This window comes from Hemiscyllium ocellatum, unplaced genomic scaffold (assembly GCF_020745735.1).
Source record: "Hemiscyllium ocellatum isolate sHemOce1 unplaced genomic scaffold, sHemOce1.pat.X.cur. scaffold_3016_pat_ctg1, whole genome shotgun sequence".
Lineage (NCBI taxonomy): Eukaryota > Metazoa > Chordata > Chondrichthyes > Orectolobiformes > Hemiscylliidae > Hemiscyllium > Hemiscyllium ocellatum.
Window position 1 is genome coordinate 19,889 of NW_026868280.1, and position 10,354 is coordinate 30,242.

Genomic DNA, 10,354 nt, shown 5'->3' on the forward strand with positions numbered 1-10,354 from the left:
TTTAAAAAAATTTCCAGCACATCCTCCTTCTTAACATCAATCTGTTCAAGTATATCAGCCTGCTTCACACTGTCCTCACAAACGGCAAGGATCCTCTTTCTATTGAATACTGAAGCAAAACATTCATTAATGATCTCTCTTACCTCCTCCAACTCCAAGGACAAATTCCCTCCACTATCCCTGAACAGCCCTATCCTCACTCGGGCCATCCTCTTGTTCCTCACATAAGTGTAGAATGTCCCTTGGTGTTTTCCTTAATCCTACCCACCAAGGTTTTATCATGCCCCCTTCCATCTCTTCTCACTCCATTTCTCAGTTCCTTGCTGGCTACCTTGTCACCCTTCAGAGCCCTGCCTGATCCTTGCTTCCTCTACCTGAAGTAAGCTTCCTTCTTCCTCTTGACTAGATGTTCTACATCCCTTGATATCCAAGGTTCATTCATCCTACCATCCCTTCCTTGCCTCAGCAGGACAATACTGTCCAGCACTATCAGCAAGTGCTCCCTGAATAACCCCCACATTTCGGTCGTGCATTTCCCTGAGTATATCTGTTCCCAAATTGTGCTCCACAGTTCCTGCCTGATAGCATTGTAATTCCCCCTCCCCCAATTAAATACTTTCTCTACCATCTGCTACCTGATTACAGTTAAGGTCAGGCAGTTGTGATCATTATCACTGAAATGCTATCCCACCGCGAGATCTAACACCTGACCGGGTTCATTGCCAAGAACCAAATGGAATATGGCCTCCCTTCTAGTCGGCTTATCTACATATTGAGTCTGAATCCTTCCTGGACACACCTGACAAATCCTGCTCCATTCAAACTATTTGCAGTAAGGAGATTCCAATTAATATTAGGGAAGTTAACGTCACCCATGACAACAACCCTGTTACTTCTGCACCTTTATAAAATCTGCCTCCCAATCTGCTCCTCCATGTCTCTATTGCTATTGGGGGGGTCTATAGAAAACTCCTAATGAAGTAACTGCTCCTTTCCTGTTTCTGACTTCTACCCACACTGACTCTGGAGGCAAACCCTCCTGGATGACCTCCCTTTCTGCAGCTGTGATACTATCCCTGATTAGCAATGCCACTTCCCACCTCCCACCCCCCCACCCCTTTTACCTCTCTCCCTGTTCCTTTTAAAACATTCAAACCCCAGAATGTCCAACAACCATTCCTGCCCCTGTGGTATCCAAGTCTCCATAATGGACACAACATCGTAGCTCCAAGGACTGATCCGTGCTCTCAGTTCATCATTTACAAAAGATGAGAAAACAAAAAGGGAACAAATGTTGTTGGAATCTGGCTTGGAAAGACATAGCAGGTTAATTCATTGTCATCGTCATTACTCACTGATGAGTGGGATCATCCACTGAGGAAATTCCGTGCCACTGGCCATGGGGTCTGTGGGTCCATGTGTGACTGATGAGCATGATCCTGGAGCCACATCTCCAACCACATATTTGACAGGTGTTTCCCCACAGGTGAGATTGGTCCTTGGTCTGGAGATCATTAAAAGTCCATTCTGTGGTTCCTTTTCCATGCTTCGTCTGCTGATGGGTGTTCACAAACAATTGTGTCCCTTCACACAGGAGTTTCCTTCAACTCGCTTTCATTTGAATGAGGGTCTCCCATGCATTTACATCAATGTTGGATTATTGAGGGAAGCCTTTTGGTCATTTTTGAAATGATTCCTTGACCATGTGATCCTTGATAATCCCATCAACACTGAGGCAGCCTTTCCACATCAGCTGGAGGGACAGCTGTCAGCATCCTTGAAGCAGCGAACAGCTGGTGAATTCCAGCTGGAAAGACACTGTGGATGAACTGAAATGTTGCTCTGCCTTGGAACTGGCAGCTGGCTGTGTGTTGAATTGGTTCATCATTGGAGGACCGTTTGCTGACGTGCCACACACAGAGAATGTTGAAAGTAAAGGTTAGAACCAGAGTGAGCTGACTCTCACTGGATTTTGGACAGGGGGAACCAGGTATGGGGTGGAGGGGTGGGGGGTGTTGTGAAGATGGGGCATAGGTTGGGGAGTGAGGTACAGTTTAGGGTGTGGGGGTGTTTTTGGTGGTGGGGGATGGGGTGGGGAAATGGTTGTGGTGGTGGGTGATGGAGTGGGGGATGAGTTGGGTATGTGGGACAGGGTGTGCGGTGTGTGGCACAGGTTGGGGTGGGCGGGGGGAATAAGTTTGGAGTCAGGGTATCGGGTTGGGGGATGGGGTGGGTGGGGAAGGGATGGGTTGGGGGCTGGGTTGGAGGGGCCGTTTAGAGGGGACAGGTTGCAGAATGGGGTGGCTGGGGTGGAATCTGGTTGAGTGGACACATTGGGGTGGATGCATTAGGGGTGGGGTATGGTGTGAGTCAGGGACGGGTTGGGAGTTGTATTGGGGGTGGCAGGATGGGGTGGGGGTTAGCAATTTGTTTTCTAAGCCTCCCACTGGGGCTAATTTGTTTTTATTTTGCTCTCTCTCTCTCTTTCTCCCTCTTTCTGTCTCTCTCTCTCTCTGTCTCTCTCTCTCTCGTCTCTCTCTCTCTCTCTGTCTCTCTGTCTCTCTTGTGATTCTCCAGTTACTGTCTTGTTCTGAGAAAAGAGTCCCAGTCTGTGAGAAATAAATAAAAGTGTCTCGAGGTCTGCAGAAGCTGCTGACATTGCCCAGGGACTTTGGAATTCAAGCCAGATGGACAGTCCTATGCGCCTGTCATACAACCCATTATCCAAAGGTTTCATGAAAGCCTGGCATCCAGATGAACATTACAATTCTTGCATTTCCTTTCTCAATTTATCCCTCAGGTGTGTGTGTGTGTGTGTGTGTGTGTGTGTGTGTGTGTGTGTGTGTGTGTGTGTGTGTGTGTGTGTGTGTGTGTGTGTGTGTATGCGTGCGCAGGCATTTGTGAGAGAGATGTTTGATTGGATGTTTATGACCAGAGAAGATTTGGCTTAGATTGTGTTATGACACGGTGGTGAACCAATCTGTTAATGAAACCAAACATCCAGAAAAGCTCACCTCGCCTCTTAATCTGTTCAAATATATATGACAGAGAACTCCCAAATTCAACTATTTGAAAAAAATAACATCAATTTATTGTTTAACTCTAAAGTGAACATTAAACAACAACTATTCCCAACTCTAAGACCCCCATCTCTCAACTGCTTATTCCCTGCCTCCAACTCCATAACAATATACTGTTCCAATAAGACATTTATGAAAATTACATCAATTTAATTTCAAAACCATACAGCCGCTGTCTACTTCTGTGCCATTACACTTCCAGCTGCTGAATTCCCTGGGTCATCTAATTTCTTTCATTGGGAGTATGTTTCACATGGAAAGCTACCTTTGATAGAGAGTGTTTCCTAGTTTCTTAAATCTATCTCGATAGTAGTTGCTCTCCCTCCAATTTTCAAAATGCCTGCATTTTTATACCCTAATATCAGATTGTCTCACTGGCTCAATGTTGGCAAAACAATAAATTCAAACATGACTGGGTTTTAGTACGTTGGGGCATAATTTAAACTGATGGGTTAAATTGGAATTTTGTTGTCAAAACAGCAACCAAAACTTAGGTATCCATTTCAGAGCCAAATGTTACATATTTTCAATTTTCCAGTAACTCTGGGACTGCTGTCTAGTTATATACACAGGTGCTTGTAAACTGTCTGTTGAGAACAGCAGACTCTCTCTCTTAAAGGTACAGTACACACCTTCAACTTCATAACAATAGTATATATCAGTTATATTGTCTTATAGTTTATCTGTGCTTTGCTAAGTTCTGTTCTTCATAATGAATTATTCATTTTTCTTAAAATTATACTCTTGTTGATCAAGATCTGTTTTTGTCATGTCTCGTTAGGAATGATTCGGTAATTTTGAGGATCATTGAATGTTTTCTTTTCATTGTGTCTCTGCAAGTATTAAAATTCTGTCCTGTATACCTAAGTCCAGGTCATACACATCGTTCAAAAAGAGAATTGTTTTAACAGGACAGCACACTTCCCTCCAATCTGAAAGACAAACACTCACCACAGCGAATCCAAATAATGGCAAAGAACTGTGGATTCTGGAAATCAGAAACAAAAACAGAAACTGCTGGCGAAACTCAATGGGTCTGGCAACATCAGTGGAGAGAAAGCAGACTTAATGTTTGGAGTCCAGTGACCGTTCTTCAGAAGACATAACTGGATTAGACACACAACATTAACTCTGCATTCACTCTACAGATGCCCATGGGGATTTCTTCACCCAGGAAGTGGTGAGCCCATGGAGTTTTATTTCTTATAATTAACCCAGGAAACCTGAGTGGAAAGGAAATTGTACAGCCAGAGTTAGCATTTTGAATTGAATATGTCTCTTCTTTCAAACACAGTGAGTTGATGCATTTTGAGAGAAGCGATGCAGAGAGGGAGTGTATATTTGAATGACACAGATGTCGAGAGTATGCAAGGACAGAGGGAGCAGGAGGTTAATGTGCACCTATCTTTAAAGGTGACAGGACATAATCAGAAAGCACCATATATGGGATCTTGGGCTTTATTATTATTGTTAATGAGAACAATCTCATGGAGAAGATGCTAACCTTTGATTCAGCTCTGGTTATGAGACAGTCAAGTGTTGCATCCAATTCTAATCACCAGAGTTCTGGTCAGGAAGGATGTGAGAGCTCCTGAGGGGTGGAGCGCACTTGTACCAGAATGGCTCAGAGACGCAGAAAATATAGTCAGAGGATTGTTTTGGAGAAATGGCTATTTTCCTTGAAGAATCCAGGTTGAGGATCATTTCGATAGAGCTGTACAAGATTATAACAGATCGAGATAAGGCAGACAAAAAAAAAAGGAACTCTGTCCAGTAGGTGATGGTACATGAATTAGGATCAGGTTTAAAAGTTTGAGAAAATGTAGATGGGCAAGTGGTTCTGTTGATGCATTAACTGGAAATGTGCAGAACATGCTGCCTATTCGGTTGGTTGAAGATGATCAATTATTGATGAAAAAAATGAGACCAGAAACTGAGGGAAATAAATTTGCAGGGCTTTGGGGATAGAGCAGTGAATGGGACACATGGGATAATGTGGCAGATAGTCCATTTGGACTTGATGGGCTGAATGGTCTTTTTCTGTACCACAATGAAGCTCTTTTTCTCTCTTTAACCTGTTCTGATCTTTTAACACATGGAGACAAACTACCATTTCAATAAACCTGCTCTGTACTCCGACTCAGCCCAGTACAGGTCATCCTTCTGCAGGTGGGGTACACAGAATGACCACATACTCCAGGATGGTCTACTCAGGATTGTGAATATCTTGGAACACATACAGTCACACCAACACCTGACATCTTTTCTCTCAGACAGAAAGAAAAGCATTTATTTCCACAGAGAAAGGACAATGATATTCATATCCTGGTAAAAGGAGTGACAGTCACATCTCTGTTTGGAGTTTCCTGTTTGTGAATGGTTCCCATTTCATATGCTCCCAACCCCTCTGTCACAGCAGCACTGTACCTGCGAGACCCTGATGGGATGAATGGCCCACTTCGGTTCCTGTGTCATATGGTCTTCAATGTTAACCATATTTGGGAGTGAGTCTGTTTCATCAGAATTTGTTTCTGATGCTGTGCCTGTGTGCCATCCCTCACGTACTCCCGCCGCTGATCCAAAGGCCCTCACATGTTGCTCCATGTCTCAATCTTGAACCCATATCCATCTGCAGTTTTCTTTGCCATCTCTTGTCATGCCTTATCAGAGATCATGTTGCCCAATTCTCACTTAACGGCAGACTGTATCTATGTGTCAAAGTTTTAGTGAACAGTTAAATAAAGCAAGAGAGTAGGCTCAACAGCAGTTAAAATAGCACAGCATGTGATGAAACAGGAAGGAGACAAGAAAACCAAAAAGTTGCAATTTTACTCAAAGAGATAGTGTCAGCGTTTTTCCAGTGAGAGGTGAACCTTTAAAAGCAAGGTTTAGTGGATCTTAACAAATCAAAAGGAGATTGAGTGAGGTGAATTATTTGATAAGGGTTCCAGTTAGAAAATAAATTTCACAGAATGTATCAGGTGATTATGCGCACAAGGTATTTCAATATGCAATGAAAGCAAAAGGAGAAGGTGTTACTGGTTACAACACAGAGTGAAGAAGCAAGTTCAGAGGATTCTGAATTGGACATCTCTCAAATTAATTTGGATAATGAGGAAGATCTCAAAATTTGGGATAAACTATTGAGTTAACTTCCAGAGGAAAATTTAAATGACCTGAGAGAGTTATTACTATCGCATGGAGCGATATTTGAGAATAAACTGGGAAGTATTCAGCTTATGCTCGAATCTCCGACTCTCCTGCTCCTTAGATGCTGTCTGACCGCTGTGCTTTTCCAGTACCACACTTTTTGACACTGACCTCCAGCATCTGCAGTCCTGACTTTCCCCGACCAATTGGACAATACCAATTTAAAGGCATGGCAATTGTGATGAAAAATGCTCCTGCCACATTTCAAAGACTAACCAATAAATCATTTCTGAATAACTGAATTTTGCGGTATACATTGATGACCTTGTGATATTTAATTACACATGGAAGGAACATTTATTGATTGGAATTATTTGACTGACATTTGGAGACTGACCCTGTAATTAACCTGGCTAAGAGTGAATTCGGAAAAGCTCAAGTCAAGTTCCGGGGCCATGTTATCGGACATGGACTGTTGGCCCCACGGAATAAGAAAACAGAGGTTGTAACCCATTTCCTTGTTCCTGGTATCTCTAATGCTGTCCAGTCAGATCATGGGGGTTTGATCCCACGACTTTCAAACCTCACCTCCTCCCTCCAATGCTCTGCCACTGGTCTGCCAACCTGCCCAGCTTCATTGGGGTGTTGCTTTTATGCACCAAACAGAAAACAAACAGATTCTCCACGTTCCTATTGGGTGGTACCTGACCGTCAGTCAATAGTTTGTCTCTCCCAGTGAATTTATCCCGGTCAGGAAGAGAATGAGGGAAAAGGGGATGTGAGAGCATCATGATAAATTGCTGGACAGTTAATGAAGCGAACCAGGTAATGTTCTGGTGGTCTGGATTTGAATTATACCATAAGGGTTGGTAGAATTTAAATACAAAACATTTTGTAATTAAGAGTCTAATTGTGACTACAAACCCATCACCGCTTGTCAGGAAATATCCATCTGGGTCAGTCATGTCCTTATGGACAGAAAATGCCATCATTACAGGGACCGGCCTATACCTGACCCCAGACCCACCACAGTATGGTTGGGTTTTGGTTGCTCTCTGGGCAACTAGGGATGGGCAATAAATGCTGGCCTGGCCAGTAGAAGGGCTTATGCACGATACATCGATTCTCCTGCTCCTTGGATGCTGCCTGACCTGCTGTGCTTTTCCAGCAACACATTTTTCAGCTCTGATCTCCAGCATCTGCAGTCCTCACTTTCTACCAGTAATACACCCATCCTATCAATGAATAAAATAAATGTACAATTGTTGGGGGAAATGTTCCCCTTTCATGTAATTCCCCTCAAACAAAAATTATAATTCTGAGCTGCTCTGATTTCTGTTTATTGCAGACATTTTTAATTTTTTTTATTGCAGATATAACTGACCAGGAGCAGGAAGACCAAGGAGCACCATTCTGATCAGCACAAAAAGCATCTCAGCAGGTCTTGTGTACAGGGGACCATTGAAACTGTTTTATGGGGCATCCCCCCACCCAAAGATCAATGTTTAGTTTATGAGAGTGTGTGTATGAGTGTGTGTATGAGTGTGTGTGTGTGCGTGTTTGTTTCCTGACAAAAGGTCTCCTCCACCATGTTGTGGGGCACTATCACCATGTCAAAAGGGATAGAGTTTGAACAGATCTAGCAACTCCTGCCTGCACATCCATGGGACACTGTGGGCCATCAACAGCAGCAAAATTGCACTCCAGCACATCTGTAACCTTAGAGTGTGACAGCTCCCTCACTCAAGGATTACCATTCAGCCAGGGGATTACTCCAGGTTCAATAGAGTGTGCAGGACGGCATGCCAGGAGCAACAACAGGCACACCAATAACTGAGGTGTCGGTCTGGAGAAGCAATCAAACAGGCGGACTTGCGTGCCAAAGAGCATGAGGAGCAAATGATAGCTCAGTGATTCCACAACCAACAGTCAGATCTAATTTATACAGTCCTGCCACACTCAGTCATGGAAGAGGTGACTCCAGAACTATCCCTGTCTTCAATGATGGAAGAGCCCAATATATCAGTGCAAAAGATAAGGCTGAAGCATTTGTAGCAATCTTCAAAGTGCCAAGTGAGTGACCCATCCTGGCCTCCTCCAGTGATTCACAGCAATACTGATACTAGACTTCAGCCAATTGGATTTATTCCACATGAAAACTCCACAAGAAATGGCTGGAGGCACTGGACAGTGCTAAGGCCTGAGAACTTTCTAGTAATCGTGCTAAAAGCTTGTGCCCCTCTGTTTGCCACTTCCTGAGTCAAGCCCATCCAGTTAAAACACTGGCATCTCCTGGACAATATGGACAAAAGATCTGACTTCCATGAGGGGGTTGGGAATGACTGCCCTTGACATCAAGCCCACATTGTTTTGAGTGTGTCATCAAGGAGCCCGAGCAAAATGAGAGTGTTTGAGGATTGGGGCCACCTTCCACTGTTCGGAGTCATCCTTGCACAAAAAAATGTTTCTGGTTTTTGGAGGTCCATCATCTGAGCTTCAGGACATTAGTGTGGTGTAGTCTCCTTGGCCTAACCATCTTCAGCTGCTTCATCAATGACCTTCCCTCCATCAGAAGGTCAGAAGTGAGGATGTTTGCCAATGATGCATAATGTTCAGCACCATTCACAACTTCTCTGATACTTTAAATGCAACAAGAATGTGTCAATATCAGGTTTGTGTTGACAAGTAATAGTTGTGCCACACAAATACCAGGCAATGAGTATCTCCAATAAGAGTCTGCCACTTGACATTTCATGGTGTTACCATCACTGAATCTCCCACTGTCAACATCCTTGGGATTAGCATTGACCAAAGATTCAGCTGAACTTGCCACATAAACACAATGGCTACAAGAGCAGATCTGAGTCACGGAAAACTGCAATGGGTAACTCATTTCCTGACTCCCAAAAGCCTTTCCACCATCTACAAGGCAGAAGTCAGGAGTGTGTTGGAATACTGCCCACTTGCCTGGATGGGTGCAGCTTTACCAGCACTCAAGATACAGGACGCCGTCCAGGACAGATAAGCCCACTTATATGTCACCACATCCACAAGCATCCACTCCAACCACCACCGAGACTCAAATGCAGCAGTGTGTATTGTCTACAAGGTGCACTGCAGAAAGTTACCAGAAACTCTGAGACAGAACCTTCCAAACCCATGACCATCTGGAAGGATAAGGGTAGGACATACATTGGATTACCGTTACCCTCCAAGCCACCCACTGCTCTGGCTTGGAAACATCCTGTCATTCCTTTAGTGTAACTCGGTCAAACCCCTGCAATTCTCACCCTAACAATATCCCTGGGTGCTCCCAGTGAGCCTTGCCTTTTTGTAATGGAGTCAGAATGAGTAAGGTAAAAATGCTCAAAAACACTTGGTGCATCTTGAACAAAAACAAATGAAAGTCCAGCCCAATGCGTCAGGGCTCAGAGAAAGAAATTGTGGGAACTGCAGAAATAACATTCAAACCATGCTCTGTCTTCAGCAGCCACAACAGAATTTGTTGTCCTGTTAAACCCTGTGGTTGGTTTTAATGGCACTAAAAATAATTGTCTGTGTGAGTCTGCTATGTCAATTCAATCCAGTCTCACTGAATCTGCATCTGTCTACACATGGATTAGTGTTTAACTAGTCAGTGATCTGTGATCCTGGCTCACCCCTTATCCCCAGGGTGTGTGTTCAGGACGGAAGGTCTAGGATAGCAGCCTGAATCTGTGGCTCCAGTCCCTCTCCCTTCAGTGATACAGGGGGATCTGGGTTACCAGAGAGAAGGAGCTAAACTCTTTATCTGATCCTGTGCAGTTACTGTCTCAGAGTGTTTGATGGGAACAGCTTTACTCTGAATCTGGCCATGTGGTCTCCCTGCCCTGGATGTCTTTGAGAGGAATGTTTACTCCATATTCAACCCCAGACCGTCACTGTACTGGGAGTGATTGACAGGGATGGTGTCGAGAGAGCTTTACTCTGTAGTTAAAATTGAACTGTTTGTGTCCTGACAGTATTTGATGGAGACAGCATAGAGTGGTCTGTACTGAGTGTCCTGAGTGTCCTACCCTGTGCTGTTCGTGCCCGATGAGGATTTGGTGCAGACGCTGTTGAGGGAACATTAATTTCAGTTGAAA